Source organism: Vicugna pacos, chromosome 31 (genome assembly GCF_048564905.1).
Source record: "Vicugna pacos chromosome 31, VicPac4, whole genome shotgun sequence".
Lineage (NCBI taxonomy): Eukaryota > Metazoa > Chordata > Mammalia > Artiodactyla > Camelidae > Vicugna > Vicugna pacos.
This window is the reverse complement of record NC_133017.1, coordinates 1,292,655-1,310,296: the sequence shown is the minus strand read 5'-3', so window position 1 is coordinate 1,310,296 and position 17,642 is coordinate 1,292,655.

The window sequence follows — 17,642 nt, the reverse complement described above, 5'->3', positions numbered from 1 at the left end:
AATGCACCTGGAGGAAACAACATAGTCACAAGGGAACCTCCAGAGGGGTTTCAGCTGATATCTCGGCAGCAATATTGCAGGACAGGGAGGAGTGCCAGGACACAGACCATATCCTGAATGGCCAAATGCTGCCACCTAGGGTAGCCTATGCCCCATGACCACCATTTCTAATAACGGCAGAGCTAGAGAATTCCACAGACCGGCAAATCTTAAAAGAATTCAGCAGTTCAAAACTTCTTCTAAAAGGAAGGTTGAGAATACTCCCCTGAATAGAAAAGCAGCAAGATGAAATGGAAAGAAGAAAACCATTATTGGAAATGCAAGAAGAGCATGAGTGGCAAAGAAGAAACAAGAAGAAGGCAAGGAGGACATCAAAACCCTAAAGATGGGAGAGGGAAGCAGGAAATCATAGGTGATTGGAAGCACTCTCTTAAGTGAATCAGCTTATTGGACTCTCTGTTTGAAGCGAAAGGAGAGCTGCATGGCCTGACGTGTTTGCAAAACAAGCAAGAAGCAGACCAACAAAGAATCAAACCAACAAACAAGCACCAAAAGGGTACGGTTGGCTGACATCTACCAAGGGAATCATGATTATTCAAAAGAAAATACTCAAGGTGATGTCAAGGATCATTCAGCACGCATTGACCCAGTATCGCGGCTTGCATGTACTCAGCACACTTGTCTTCGGAAATCAGAGGCGTGCATTCATATTCGTAAATATTGATTCATAAGAGCATATCGTGACCTAACCCAAATGCCGATTTGGAATCAAATGGATTCCTAGTCCGTGATGTAGACTTGTATGTCTTCCGACAGGATGAAGGAATGCCATATTCTACGCTACGTAGAGAAGAAATGTAAGAAGCCTATAACAAAGGCACGTAGATCTGCCAAAGTGTACTAAGAGCAAAAGAGACAGACAGTAAAGTGCACATTGGGGTTGGTTTCATTTCTTGGAATTTCAGCCCCCATGAAACAAATGGATCCATGTCCTGAGAGTGCGGGTGTTTCAGCAGAAATCAGGCGACGCATATGTATTCCGGGTGTACGGATATCATAGGAACATAAGTCTCCTTTAGAGGGTCTCTGTGTACTGTGAACTGTTAGAAAGTTTAAAGACGTGTGAAACCATCAACTAAAAAGGGACCCACTTCCCTCCATTGGTACTGTGCATACAGATCTGAGCAAAAGGTAAGAGGGAAGAAGAAAGGCCCATGGGACGCTAGTGGGTAGAATCACATTTACCTTAGGCACCTCTCGTCGGATGCAGCCCCTCCCCCAACACTGACAAGATGCAGCAGCCATTGGGGATGGCAGTTACCGGTTGGATTCCAGGTGGAATGTTGGTGTGTACCGCGAGGCTTGTTGTGGCTGTTGGATCCTAGGTAACCGGGCAGAGTTCTGTGGGTGGATCAGTGTGATGGAGGGGCTGCCGCCCTCTGTGGAGCTTGGCTTAGGTGTTTGGTCCGGGAAGCTGTGTAAGTTCGAGATACTGCTGCTGCCCAAAGACCTGAGTTCACAGGTCAGTTTCCAGAACCTTTCAGAGCAGACAGTGGAAGATCTGCCTGTCATCAGCTTACTGGTGAGGCTCCGAGGTGCTTTCAGACTTGCCCAGTCCTGGTGAAGTCGACTTTAGGGGAGACACGAAGAGAAGCTGGGCGAAAAGCTGGCTGCACGGATTGAGGAGAGATGCGAACACATGGATGAGAGATGTTCTGCTACAATGGAGAATACTGGAGTGGAGACAGCTGTAGAGGATACCAGGCTCAAAAGACATTCATGAGACCTATTGATCCTCGCTGATACTGGCAGAAACATACGGAGTGCCAACGTGGACTTGAGGAAGTTTCTCAATTCTCTTCTCCAAGAACGGGTCCAAGGTCCCTGACATCTGCAAGAGAAGAGATGGCAGAGATGATCAAAACGCTCCTGTTCTCGGAAGAGGTCGTGAGAATCCACACGTCCCAAGGGGCATTTCCAAGCCATTCAGACCAGAATTCACCAAGCCCAGGTAAGCCTTTTCCCAGGTTTGGGCCTAGCTAGCAAGCACATGCCATTCCCTCCCCTCCACTCAGGCATCCATTTTGAAGGATCAGTACCTGAGCTGCAACGAAGCCATTACGAGAAGAGCAAGCCCCTCCTAGAATCAGACTTCCTCCAGCTTCACACTCTGTGAACAACAGTGATCTCCTTAAAGGTCAAATAGTCTCGGCTGAAATCGATAGGAATTGAATACTTAGCTCACACCTAGAAACGATGGCCTTCCGCTAGATTCAGCAAATGTTGTGTTTATGTCTTCCCTGGGGTGAAGGGAGTGTGGTAAGTCAGGGGAATCTTTGACTGAACTTGAATCTGTATTAGGCCTCAGTTTTTCAAGACAGTATAGGTAAATAGTACATGTCAGAAAGTGAACTGTACTGTCAAAGTCGCCAGTGACATTAAAGACACAGCTTCTGTGGATCGTCTTTCAATTGAGTCAAGCCCCCGGGGGCACTATATCATGGGGGTGCAGACTTGGTTGCGTTAAATGGCTTTACCCAACATGATCGGATGATTAATCATTCTCATCACTGATAGAAGAACACCTGGTTCTCAATACAATAGCATAACAGCAGCAGGGTTCTCCTAGCTTTAATGACCCTAGGTGCTTTTGGATTCAAACCTAAATGTATATATTTGGTCTGTTTCCTCCTATATTTTCCTAGAGAGGGATGTTACCCTTTGAAATGCCAACATTGGCCAGTAGGTGTCATTGGGACTAAAGGGCACCACATGCAAAAGTGTATCCAAGGTTGGGGGTTATTTCATTTTTCCAATAGTTATTTCATGGTTCCTGTTGGTTTTGGAAACTTCAACCGTAAAGAGCTGACATGACCCCTTTAACAGTTTGGACTGGAAGTTTGCATTCTTTCTGTCTAGGTTTTCCGTAGAGCTGACAAAATGTTACCAAAATTGACAAGTCTGGCTTCTAGGTCGATACAGTGTGTTTCAAAAAATAACTTCATTTTCGTATACTCCCAAAACATGTAAATGAATTCTGTTAAACTTCTTAAAGACTGCAAATGAGATATCAACACACTGTCAAAACAGGTGTCTTCGGACAATCCCTCCCACCCAGGCTGTATAGAAACAAAGAGCTAAGCAAACATCACATTTCTGTGAAATGTATCTGTATAGTGTTGATTCATCGATGCCCAGTTGGCAGAGAAGAAGTGCAACCTGCACTCACTCGCTCCCATGTACAGAGCAATGGAAACATCCACTCACCCAGCCCTTGGCACAGGACACTTGCCGAAGAGAGGCCTGTTACTTCCAAAGACAGGATGAGGCCTCAGGACACCTGGAAGCAGGAGAAGGCAAAGCAGGGAATGGAAACCAGTGCAGGGTCTGACCCCTGGTGATGGAGCAACAAGGGTGAAACTCTGTTTACCTTGGACGCACACTCTCAAGCGGACAGGAGACATGGGATTGAAGGTGATGTGCTGAGATTTACAAGAGTGCACAGCAGATGCTTGGCTGACAGAACTCAAAGAATCCAGCGCAAAATATCCCCACAGTTGATTCTGAGACCAAGATCCGAGCTGCCAAATTTGAGGTAGCAGAGGCAACGGTCAGTGAGGGATAGGGCTACGGATGATGGCACACGCTGAGTCTCAGGGATCTGGAGTGCGTTGTGGGATGTGGTGGGTCGAATCAAGAGAGCAAACCGAACTGTGTACCAATGATAAAGCAACCACACTGGTCGCGCGGTTGAGATTACCGATATGTCCCATGGCCACACCCAGTGCATCTGCAGGACCAGGGACCAATTGGGCATCTTGCCAATAGAGCACGTGTGGGGCTGAATCAGAGCTATCGTGCATCTGGTCTGAGGGATCCAGGGGGCCTTGGGTTTGAAATCAGAATGAAAAGCCTCAGGATCTGCTACATTCATAACCTGGGCTGGGATTATGGTTTGGTTTGAGGCACAGGATGCGCAACAGCTCTGTGGTTGCCTTCGTGCACCCGTGCCACAAGGATGAGAGGACAAGGAAGAGTGGTCCAAGTCCACAGCGTGAGAAGAGGAAGCATTTCCTTCAGCACTATCTCCCAAAAGCGGATGCTACATTTTGGATGGCACCGGCACGGTACGGCACCGAGGACACCAAGGTAGGTCTGCGGGATCATTCCAGCAGGCCCTGATGTGTGACATCCATGGATGAGCTTCCACTGGTGTTTCAGTAGACAGAGAAGCTCTGGGAAGAACTGCTTTCATTGGGACATTCCCGTGGCACTACAAAGCACAAGCGCACTCTCAGTTTGCTTTTTTTTAAACACTCCAAAATGACATAGAGCAGAATGCAGAGCTGAGAACCTTTAGAAGCCTCATTTCCACAAGAGGAAGTGTCCTGCGCACTTTCAGAATTGTGAGATATGCGTAACCGAAATGAAGTTATGCTATTCGAAATAGTATGGGATGTTCATCACAACAAATGCAACACCAGCAATTGGAGATATACCAGACAACACACACAGGAACAGAATATGGCATCAATGTCTAGGAGAAGTTGTCCTCACAGAAATCCCATGGAATTGCATAGAGAAAAGACTCTAAAATTTTCACTTAACAAAGCCCTAGAAGTCTACATTAGATACCTGATATTACCTGACCAGTAGAGATGAAGAAGTACAGTAAAAGAAACAGGAAGTACCATTTTCAGTTCCAAAGATATTGAAGGCCCAGAAGATAAGCTTTCCAACAACTAGACTGCAAAACGCTATCCAGACCAAGTGTTGAAATTGGAGGTCTGGAAAACCCTGAAGAACAACATTGTCTCAGAATCACAAAAGGCAGAATATCAGAAAAGGGGAAGAGAAAGTCTAAAGACGAGCCAAAAAATATCAGAAAACTCAATGGATGTGATCATATCAGGGCCAAAATTCAGCCCTTAGCAGACTAGAAAATGCAGAGGGACGCATGAATGACTGTGAAGACAGGGGAACAGAAATCCCTCGGTCAGAAGCAGACATAGGAAAGCAAGTGCAAACCAATGAAACATTGCTGTTGAATCCTGGGTTAAGACAGGGCATGAAAGACTAGAGTTCATAAGAGTCCCAGATGGAAAAGCAAGAGATAAAGAAACAAAAACTGTCTGAAAACGTATCTGTAGAAAAATCAGACTGAAACGTGCTGAAAGCCAAGAAAGAATCATCTATGCGAATTCAGGGATTACACAGCATCCAAAGGAGGTGGAATCCCAATAGACCTACCAGCAGCTGTATGATTCAAATCAACAAAGTTCACGAATATCCCAGTGATTTAAAATGCACCTGGAGGAAACAACATAGTCACAAGGGAACCTCCAGAGGGGTTTCAGCTGATATCTCGGCAGCAATATTGCAGGACAGGGAGGAGTGCCAGGACACAGACCATATCCTGAATGGCCAAATGCTGCCACCTAGGGTAGCCTATGCCCCATGACCACCATTTCTAATAACGGCAGAGCTAGAGAATTCCACAGACCGGCAAATCTTAAAAGAATTCAGCAGTTCAAAACTTCTTCTAAAAGGAAGGTTGAGAATACTCCCCTGAATAGAAAAGCAGCAAGATGAAATGGAAAGAAGAAAACCATTATTGGAAATGCAAGAAGAGCATGAGTGGCAAAGAAGAAACAAGAAGAAGGCAAGGAGGACATCAAAACCCTAAAGATGGGAGAGGGAAGCAGGAAATCATAGGTGATTGGAAGCACTCTCTTAAGTGAATCAGCTTATTGGACTCTCTGTTTGAAGCGAAAGGAGAGCTGCATGGCCTGACGTGTTTGCAAAACAAGCAAGAAGCAGACCAACAAAGAATCAAACCAACAAACAAGCACCAAAAGGGTACGGTTGGCTGACATCTACCAAGGGAATCATGATTATTCAAAAGAAAATACTCAAGGTGATGTCAAGGATCATTCAGCACGCATCGACCCAGTATCGCGGCTTGCATGTACTCAGCACACTTGTCTTCGGAAATCAGAGGCGTGCATTCATATTCGTAAATATTGATTCATAAGAGCATATCGTGACCTAACCCAAATGCCGATTTGGAATCAAATGGATTCCTAGTCCGTGATGTAGACTTGTATGTCTTCCGACAGGATGAAGGAATGCCATATTCTACGCTACGTAGAGAAGAAATGTAAGAAGCCTATAACAAAGGCACGTAGATCTGCCAAAGTGTACTAAGAGCAAAAGAGACAGACAGTAAAGTGCACATTGGGGTTGGTTTCATTTCTTGGAATTTCAGCCCCCATGAAACAAATGGATCCATGTCCTGAGAGTGCGGGTGTTTCAGCAGAAATCAGGCGACGCATATGTATTCCGGGTGTACGGATATCATAGGAACATAAGTCTCCTTTAGAGGGTCTCTGTGTACTGTGAACTGTTAGAAAGTTTAAAGACGTGTGAAACCATCAACTAAAAAGGGACCCACTTCCCTCCATTGGTACTGTGCATACAGATCTGAGCAAAAGGTAAGAGGGAAGAAGAAAGGCCCATGGGACGCTAGTGGGTAGAATCACATTTACCTTAGGCACCTCTCGTCGGATGCAGCCCCTCCCCCAACACTGACAAGATGCAGCAGCCATTGGGGATGGCAGTTACCGGTTGGATTCCAGGTGGAATGTTGGTGTGTACCGCGAGGCTTGTTGTGGCTGTTGGATCCTAGGTAACCGGGCAGAGTTCTGTGGGTGGATCAGTGTGATGGAGGGGCTGCCGCCCTCTGTGGAGCTTGGCTTAGGTGTTTGGTCCGGGAAGCTGTGTAAGTTCGAGATACTGCTGCTGCCCAAAGACCTGAGTTCACAGGTCAGTTTCCAGAACCTTTCAGAGCAGACAGTGGAAGATCTGCCTGTCATCAGCTTACTGGTGAGGCTCCGAGGTACTTTCAGACTTGCCCAGTCCTGGTGAAGTCGACTTTAGGGGAGACACGAAGAGAAGCTGGGCGAAAAGCTGGCTGCACGGATTGAGGAGAGATGCGAACACATGGATGAGAGATGTTCTGCTACAATGGAGAATACTGGCGTGGAGACAGCTGTAGAGGATACCAGGCTCAAAAGACATTCATGAGACCTATTGATCCTCGCTGATACTGGCAGAAACATACGGAGTGCCAACGTGGACTTGAGGAAGTTTCTCAATTCTCTTCTCCAAGAACGGGTCCAAGGTCCCTGACATCTGCAAGAGAAGAGATGGCAGAGATGATCAAAACGCTCCTGTTCTCGGAAGAGGTCGTGAGAATCCACACGTCCCAAGGGGCATTTCCAAGCCATTCAGACCAGAATTCACCAAGCCCAGGTAAGCCTTTTCCCAGGTTTGGGCCTAGCTAGCAAGCACATGCCATTCCCTCCCCTCCACTCAGGCATCCATTTTGAAGGATCAGTACCTGAGCTGCAACGAAGCCATTACGAGAAGAGCAAGCCCCTCCTAGAATCAGACTTCCTCCAGCTTCACACTCTGTGAACAACAGTGATCTCCTTAAAGGTCAAATAGTCTCGGCTGAAATCGATAGGAATTGAATACTTAGCTCACACCTAGAAACGATGGCCTTCCGCTAGATTCAGCAAATGTTGTGTTTATGTCTTCCCTGGGGTGAAGGGAGTGTGGTAAGTCAGGGGAATCTTTGACTGAACTTGAATCTGTATTAGGCCTCAGTTTTTCAAGACAGTATAGGTAAATAGTACATGTCAGAAAGTGAACTGTACTGTCAAAGTCGCCAGTGACATTAAAGACACAGCTTCTGTGGATCGTCTTTCAATTGAGTCAAGCCCCCGGGGGCACTATATCATGGGGGTGCAGACTTGGTTGCGTTAAATGGCTTTACCCAACATGATCGGATGATTAATCGTTCTCATCACTGATAGAAGAACACCTGGTTCTCAATAGACTAGCATAACTGCAGCAGGGTTGTCCTAGCTATAATGCCTCTAGGTGCTTTTGGATTCAAACCTAAATGTATATATTTGGTTTGTTTCCTCTTGTATTTTCCTAGAGAGGGATGTTACCCCTTGAAATGCCAACATTGGCCAGTAGGTGTCACTGGGAGTAAAGGGCACCACATGCACAAGTGTATCCAAGGTTGGGGGTTATTTCATGTTTCCAATAGTTATTTCATGGTTCCTGTTGGTTTCGGAGGCTTCAACCGTAAAGAGCTGACATGACCCCTTTAACAGTTTGGACTGGAAGTTTGCATTCTTTCTGTCTAGGTTTTCCGTAGAGCTGACAAAATGTTACCAAAATTGACAAGTCTGGCTTCTAGGTCGATACAGTGTGTTTCAAAAAATAACTTCATTTTCGTATACTCCCAAAACATGTAAATGAATTCTGTTAAACTTCTTAAAGACTGCAAATGAGATATCAACACACTGTCAAAACAGGTGTCTTCGGACAATCCCTCCCACCAAGGCTGTATAGAAACAAAGAGCTAAGCAAATATCACATTTCTGTGAAATGTATCTGGATAGTGTTGATTCATCGATGCCCAGTTGGCAGAGAAGAAGTGCAACCTGCACTCACTCGCTCCCAGGTACAGAGCAATGGAAACATCCACTCACCCAGCCCTTGGCACAGGACACTTGCCGAAGAGAGGCCTGTTACTTCCAAAGACAGGATGAGGCCTCAGGACACCTGGAAGCAGGAGAAGGCAAAGCAGGGAATGGAAACCAGTGCAGGGTCTGACCCCTGGTGATGGAGCAACAAGGGTGAAACTCTGTTTACCTTGGACGCACACTCTCAAGCGGACAGGAGACATGGGATTGAAGGTGATGTGCTGAGATTTACAAGAGTGCACAGCAGATGCTTGGCTGACAGAACTCAAAGAATCCAGCGCAAAATATCCCCACAGTTGATTCTGAGACCAAGATCCGAGCTGCCAAATTTGAGGTAGCAGAGGCAACGGTCAGTGAGGGATAGGGCTACGGATGATGGCACACGCTGAGTCTCAGGGATCTGGAGTGCGTTGTGGGATGTGGTGGGTCGAATCAAGAGAGCAAACCGAACTGTGTACCAATGATAAAGCAACCACACTGGTCGCGCGGTTGAGATTACCGATATGTCCCATGGCCACACCCAGTGCATCTGCAGGACCAGGGACCAATTGGGCATCTTGCCAATAGAGCACGTGTGGGGCTGAATCAGAGCTATCGTGCATCTGGTCTGAGGGATCCAGGGGGCCTTGGGTTTGAAATCAGAATGAAAAGCCTCAGGATCTGCTACATTCATAACCTGGGCTGGGATTATGGTTTGGTTTGAGGCACAGGATGCGCAACAGCTCTGTGGTTGCCTTCGTGCACCCGTGCCACAAGGATGAGAGGACAAGGAAGAGTGGTCCAAGTCCACAGCGTGAGAAGAGGAAGCATTTCCTTCAGCACTATCTCCCAAAAGCGGATGCTACATTTTGGATGGCACCGGCACGGTACGGCACCGAGGACACCAAGGTAGGTCTGCGGGATCATTCCAGCAGGCCCTGATGTGTGACATCCATGGATGAGCTTCCACTGGTGTTTCAGTAGACAGAGAAGCTCTGGGAAGAACTGCTTTCATTGGGACATTCCCGTGGCACTACAAAGCACAAGCGCACTCTCAGTTTGCTTTTTTTTAAACACTCCAAAATGACATAGAGCAGAATGCAGAGCTGAGAACCTTTAGAAGCCTCATTTCCACAAGAGGAAGTGTCCTGCGCACTTTCAGAATTGTGAGATATGCGTAACCGAAATGAAGTTATGCTAATCGAAATAGTATGGGATGTTCATCACAACAAATGCAACACCAGCAATTGGAGATATACCAGACAACACACACAGGAACAGAATATGGCATCAATGTCTAGGAGAAGTTGTCCTCACAGAAATCCCATGGAATTGCGTAGAGACAAGAGTCTAAAATTTTCACTTAACAAAGCCCTAGAAGTCCACCTTAGATACCTGATATTACCTGACCAGTAGAGATGAAGAAGTACAGTAAAAGAAACAGGAAGTACCATTTTCAGTTCCAAAGATATTGAAGGCCCAGAAGATAAGCTTTCCAACAACTAGACTGCAAAACGCTATCCAGACCAAGTGTTGAAATTGGAGGTCTGGAAAACCCTGAAGAACAACATTGTCTCAGAATCACAAAAGGCAGAATATCAGAAAAGGGGAAGAGAAAGTCTAAAGACGAGCCAAAAAATATCAGAAAACTCAATGGATGTGATCATATCAGGGCCAAAATTCAGCCCTTAGCAGACTAGATAATGCAGAGGGACGCGTGAATGACTGTGAAGACAGGGGAACAGAAATCCCTCGGTCAGAAGCAGACATAGGAAAGCAAGTGCAAACCAATGAAACATTGCTGTTGAATCCTGGGTTAAGACAGGGCATGAAAGACTAGAGTTCATAAGAGTCCCAGATGGAAAAGCAAGAGATAAAGAAACAAAAACTGTCTGAAAACGTATCTGTAGAAAAATCAGACTGAAACGTGCTGAAAGCCAAGAAAGAATCATCTATGCGAATTCAGGGATTACACAGCATCCAAAGGAGGTGGAATCCCAATAGACCTACCAGCAGCTGTATGATTCAAATCAACAAAGTTCACGAATATCCCAGTGATTTAAAATGCACCTGGAGGAAACAACATAGTCACAAGGGAACCTCCAGAGGGGTTTCAGCTGATATCTCGGCAGCAATATTGCAGGACAGGGAGGAGTGCCAGGACACAGACCATATCCTGAATGGCCAAATGCTGCCACCTAGGGTAGCCTATGCCCCATGACCACCATTTCTAATAACGGCAGAGCTAGAGAATTCCACAGACCGGCAAATCTTAAAAGAATTCAGCAGTTCAAAACTTCTTCTAAAAGGAAGGTTGAGAATACTCCCCTGAATAGAAAAGCAGCAAGATGAAATGGAAAGAAGAAAACCATTATTGGAAATGCAAGAAGAGCATGAGTGGCAAAGAAGAAACAAGAAGAAGGCAAGGAGGACATCAAAACCCTAAAGATGGGAGAGGGAAGCAGGAAATCATAGGTGATTGGAAGCACTCTCTTAAGTGAATCAGCTTATTGGACTCTCTGTTTGAAGCGAAAGGAGAGCTGCATGGCCTGACGTGTTTGCAAAACAAGCAAGAAGCAGACCAACAAAGAATCAAACCAACAAACAAGCACCAAAAGGGTACGGTTGGCTGACATCTACCAAGGGAATCATGATTATTCAAAAGAAAATACTCAAGGTGATGTCAAGGATCATTCAGCACGCATCGACCCAGTATCGCGGCTTGCATGTACTCAGCACACTTGTCTTCGGAAATCAGAGGCGTGCATTCATATTCGTAAATATTGATTCATAAGAGCATATCGTGACCTAACCCAAATGCCGATTTGGAATCAAATGGATTCCTAGTCCGTGATGTAGACTTGTATGTCTTCCGACAGGATGAAGGAATGCCATATTCTACGCTACGTAGAGAAGAAATGTAAGAAGCCTATAACAAAGGCACGTAGATCTGCCAAAGTGTACTAAGAGCAAAAGAGACAGACAGTAAAGTGCACATTGGGGTTGGTTTCATTTCTTGGAATTTCAGCCCCCATGAAACAAATGGATCCATGTCCTGAGAGTGCGGGTGTTTCAGCAGAAATCAGGCGACGCATATGTATTCCGGGTGTACGGATATCATAGGAACATAAGTCTCCTTTAGAGGGTCTCTGTGTACTGTGAACTGTTAGAAAGTTTAAAGACGTGTGAAACCATCAACTAAAAAGGGACCCACTTCCCTCCATTGGTACTGTGCATACAGATCTGAGCAAAAGGAAAGAGGGAAGAAGAAAGGCCCATGGGACGCTAGTGGGTAGAATCACATTTACCTTAGGCACCTCTCGTCGGATGCAGCCCCTCCCCCAACACTGACAAGATGCAGCAGCCATTGTGGATGGCAGTTACCGGTTGGATTCCAGGTGGAATGTTGGTGTGTACCGCGAGGCTTGTTGTGGCTGTTGGATCCTAGGTAACCGGGCAGAGTTCTGTGGGTGGATCAGTGTGATGGAGGGGCTGCCGCCCTCTGTGGAGCTTGGCTTAGGTGTTTGGTCCGGGAAGCTGTGTAAGTTCGAGATACTGCTGCTGCCCAAAGACCTGAGTTCACAGGTCAGTTTCCAGAACCTTTCAGAGCAGACAGTGGAAGATCTGCCTGTCATCAGCTTACTGGTGAGGCTCCGAGGTACTTTCAGACTTGCCCAGTCCTGCTGAAGTCGACTTTAGGGGAGACACGAAGAGAAGCTGGGCGAAAAGCTGGCTGCACGGATTGAGGAGAGATGCGAACACATGGATGAGAGATGTTCTGCTACAATGGAGAATACTGGCGTGGAGACAGCTGTAGAGGATACCAGGCTCAAAAGACATTCATGAGACCTATTGATCCTCGCTGATACTGGCAGAAACATACGGAGTGCCAACGTGGACTTGAGGAAGTTCCTCAATTCTCTTCTCCAAGAACGGGTCCAAGGTCCCTGACATCTGCAAGAGAAGAGATGGCAGAGATGATCAAAACGCTCCTGTTCTTGGAAGAGGTCGTGAGAATCCACACGTCCCAAGGGGCATTCCCAAGCCATTCAGACCAGAATTCACCAAGCCCAGGTAAGCCTTTTCCCAGGTTTGACTAGCTAGCAAGCACTTGCCCTTCCCTCCACTCCACTCAGGCATCCATTTTGAAGGATCAGTACCTGAGCTGCAATGAAGCCATTACGAGAAGAGCAAGCCCCTCCTAGAATCAGAGTTCCCCCAGCTTCACACTCTGTGAACAACAGTGAACTCCTTCAAGGTCAAATAGTCTCGGCTGAAATCGATAGGAATTGAATACTTAGCTCACACCTAGAAACGATGGCCTTCCGCTAGATTCAGCAAATGTTGTGTTTCTGTGATCCCTGGGGTGAAGGGAGTGTGGTAAGTCAGGGGAATCTTTGACTGAACTTGAATCTGTATTAGGCCTCAGTTTTTCAAGACAGAATAGGTAAATAGTACATGTCAGAAAGTGAACTGTACTGTCAAAGTCGCCAGTGACATTAAAGACACAGCTTCTGTGGATCGTCTTTCAATTGAGTCAAGCCCCGGGGGCACTATATCATGGGGGTGCAGACTTGGTTGCGTTAAATGGCTTTACCCAACATGATCGGATGATTAATCGTTCTCATCACTGATAGAAGAACACCTGGTTCTCAATAGACTAGCATAACTGCAGCAGGGTTGTCCTAGCTATAATGCCTCTAGGTGCTTTTGGATTCAAACCTAAATGTATATATTTGGTTTGTTTCCTCTTGTATTTTCCTAGAGAGGGATGTTACCCCTTGAAATGCCAACATTGGCCAGTAGGTGTCACTGGGAGTAAAGGGCACCACATGCACAAGTGTATCCAAGGTTGGGGGTTATTTCATGTTTCCAATAGTTATTTCATGGTTCCTGTTGGTTTCGGAGGCTTCAACCGTAAAGAGCTGACATGACCCCTTTAACAGTTTGGACTGGAAGTTTGCATTCTTTCTGTCTAGGTTTTCCGTAGAGCTGACAAAATGTTACCAAAATTGACAAGTCTGGCTTCTAGGTCGATACAGTGTGTTTCAAAAAATAACTTCATTTTCGTATACTCCCAAAACATGTAAATGAATTCTGTTAAACTTCTTAAAGACTGCCAATGAGATATCAACACACTGTCAAAACAGGTGTCTTCGGACAATCCCTCCCACCAAGGCTGTATAGAAACAAAGAGCTAAGCAAATATCACATTTCTGTGAAATGTATCTGGATAGTGTTGATTCATCGATGCCCAGTTGGCAGAGAAGAAGTGCAACCTGCACTCACTCGCTCCCAGGTACAGAGCAATGGAAACAACCACTCACCCAGTCCTTGGCACAGGACACTTGCCGAAGAGAGGCCTGTTACTTCCAAAGACAGGATGAGGCCTCAGGACACCTGGAAGCAGGATAAGGCAAAGCAGGGAATGGAAACCAGTGCAGGGTCTGACCCCTGGTGATGGAGCAACAAGGGTGAAACTCTGTTTACCTTGGACGCACACTCTCAAGCGGACAGGAGACATGGGATTGAAGGTGATGTGCTGAGATTTACAAGAGTGCACAGCAGATGCTTGGCTGACAGAACTCAAAGAATCCAGCGCAAAATATCCCCACAGTTGATTCTGAGACCAAGATCCGAGCTGCCAAATTTGAGGTAGCAGAGGCAACGGTCTGTGAGGGATAGGGCTACGGATGATGGCACACGCTGAGTCTCAGGGATCTGGAGTGCATTGTGGGATGTGGTGGGTCGAATCAAGAGAGCAAACCTAACTGTGTACCAATGATAAAGCAACCACACTGGTCGCGCGGTTGAGATTACCGATATGTCCCATGGCCACACCCAGTGCATCTGCAGGACCAGGGACCAATTGGGCATCTTGCCAATAGAGCACGTGTGGGGCTGAATCAGAGCTATCGTGCATCTGGTCTGAGGGATCCAGGGGGCCTTGGGTTTGAAATCAGAATGAAAAGCCTCAGGATCTGCTACATTCATAACCTGGGCTGGGATTATGGTTTGGTTTGAGGCACAGGATGCGCAACAGCTCTGTGGTTGCCTTCGTGCACCCGTGCCACAAGGATGAGAGGACAAGGAAGAGTGGTCCAAGTCCACAGCGTGAGAAGAGGAAGCATTTCCTTCAGCACTATCTCCCAAAAGCGGATGGTACATTTTGGATGGCACTGGCACGGTACGGCACCGAGGACACCAAGGTAGGTCTGCGGGATCATTCCAGCAGGCCCTGATGTGTGACATCCATGGATGAGCTTCCACTGGTGTTTCAGTAGACAGAGAAGCTCTGGGAAGAACTGCTTTCATTGGGACATTCCCGTGGCACTACAAAGCACAAGCGCACTCTCAGTTTGCTTTTTTTTAAACACTCCAAAATGACATAGAGCAGAATGCAGAGCTGAGAACCTTTAGAAGCCTCATTTCCACAAGAGGAAGTGTCCTGCGCACTTTCAGAATTGTGAGATATGCGTAATCGAAATGAAGTTATGCTAATCGAAATAGTATGGGATGTTCATCACAACAAATGCAACACCAGCAATTGGAGATATACCAGACAACACACACAGGAACAGAATATGGCATCAATGTCTAGGAGAAGTTGTCCTCACAGAAATCCCATGGAATTGCGTAGAGACAAGAGTCTAAAATTTTCACTTAACAAAGCCCTAGAAGTCCACCTTAGATACCTGATATTACCTGACCAGTAGAGATGAAGAAGTACAGTAAAAGAAACAGGAAGTACCATTTTCAGTTCCAAAGATATTGAAGGCCCAGAAGATAAGCTTTCCAACAACTAGACTGCAAAACGCTATCCAGACCAAGTGTTGAAATTGGAGGTCTGGAAAACCCTGAAGAACAACATTGTCTCAGAATCACAAAAGGCAGAATATCAGAAAAGGGGAAGAGAAAGTCTAAAGACGAGCCAAAAAATATCAGAAAACTCAATGGATGTGATCATATCAGGGCCAAAATTCAGCCCTTAGCAGACTAGATAATGCAGAGGGACGCGTGAATGACTGTGAAGACAGGGGAACAGAAATCCCTCGGTCAGAAGCAGACATAGGAAAGCAAGTGCAAACCAATGAAACATTGCTGTTGAATCCTGGGTTAAGACAGGGCATGAAAGACTAGAGTTCATAAGAGTCCCAGATGGAAAAGCAAGAGATAAAGAAACAAAAACTGTCTGAAAATGTATCTGTAGAAAAATCAGACTGAAACGTGCTGAAAGCCAAGAAAGAATCATCTATGCGAATTCAGGGATTACACAGCATCCAAAGGAGGTGGAATCCCAATAGACCTACCAGCAGCTGTATGATTCAAATCAACAAAGTTCACGAATATCCCAGTGATTTAAAATGCACCTGGAGGAAACAACATAGTCACAAGGGAACCTCCAGAGGGGTTTCAGCTGATATCTCGGCAGCAATATTGCAGGACAGGGAGGAGTGCCAGGACACAGACCATATCCTGAATGGCCAAATGCTGCCACCTAGGGTAGCCTATGCCCCATGACCACCATTTCTAATAACGGCAGAGCTAGAGAATTCCACAGACCGGCAAATCTTAAAAGAATTCAGCAGTTCAAAACTTCTTCTAAAAGGAAGGTTGAGAATACTCCCCTGAATAGAAAAGCAGCAAGATGAAATGGAAAGAAGAAAACCATTATTAGAAATGCAAGAAGAGCATGAGTGGCAAAGAAGAAACAAGAAGAAGGCAAGGAGGACATCAAAACCCTGAAAATGGGGGAGGGAAGCAGGAAATCATAGGTGATTGGAAGCACTCTCTTAAGTGAATCAGCTTATTGGACTCTCTGTTTGAAGCGAAAGGAGAGCTGCATGGCCTGACGTGTTTGCAAAACAAGCAAGAAGCCGACCAACAAAGAATCAAACCAACAAACAAGCACCAAAAGGGTACGGTTGGCTGACATCTACCAAGGGAATCATGATTATTCAAAAGAAAATACTCAAGGTGATGTCAAGGATCATTCAGCACGCATCGACCCAGTATCGCGGCTTGCATGTACTCAGCACACTTGTCTTCGGAAATCAGAGGCGTGCATTCATATTCGTAAATATTGATTCATAAGAGCATATCGTGACCTAACCCAAATGCCGATTTGGAATCAAATGGATTCCTAGTCCGTGATGTAGACTTGTATGTCTTCCGACAGGATGAAGGAATGCCATATTCTACGCTACGTAGAGAAGAAATGTAAGAAGCCTATAACAAAGGCACGTAGATCTGCCAAAGTGTACTAAGAGCAAAAGAGACAGACAGTAAAGTGCACATTGGGGTTGGTTTCATTTCTTGGAATTTCAGCCCCCATGAAACAAATGGATCCATGTCCTGAGAGTGCGGGTGTTTCAGCAGAAATCAGGCGACGCATATGTATTCCGGGTGTACGGATATCATAGGAACATAAGTCTCCTTTAGAGGGTCTCTGTGTACTGTGAACTGTTAGAAAGTTTAAAGACGTGTGAAACCATCAACTAAAAAGGGACCCACTTCCCTCCATTGGTACTGTGCATACAGATCTGAGCAAAAGGTAAGAGGGAAGAAGAAAGGCCCATGGGACGCTAGTGGGTAGAATCACATTTACCTTAGGCACCTCTCGTTGGATGCAGCCCCTCCCCCAACACTGACAAGATGCAGCAGCCATTGGGGATGGCAGGTACCGGTTGGATTCCAGGTGGAATGTTGGTGTGTACCGCGAGGCTTGTTGTGGCTGTTGGATCCTAGGTAACCGGGCAGAGTTCTGTGGGTGGATCAGTGTGATGGAGGGGCTGCCGCCCTCTGTGGAGCTTGGCTTAGGTGTTTGGTCCGGGAAGCTGTGTAAGTTCGAGATACTGCTGCTGCCCAAAGACCTGAGTTCACAGGTCAGTTTCCAGAACCTTTCAGAGCAGACAGTGGAAGATCTGCCTGTCATCAGCTTACTGGTGAGGCTCCGAGGTGCTTTCAGACTTGCCCAGTCCTGGTGAAGTCGACTTTAGGGGAGACACGAAGAGAAGCTGGGCGAAAAGCTGGCTGCACGGATTGAGGAGAGATGCGAACACATGGATGAGAGATGTTCTGCTACAATGGAGAATACTG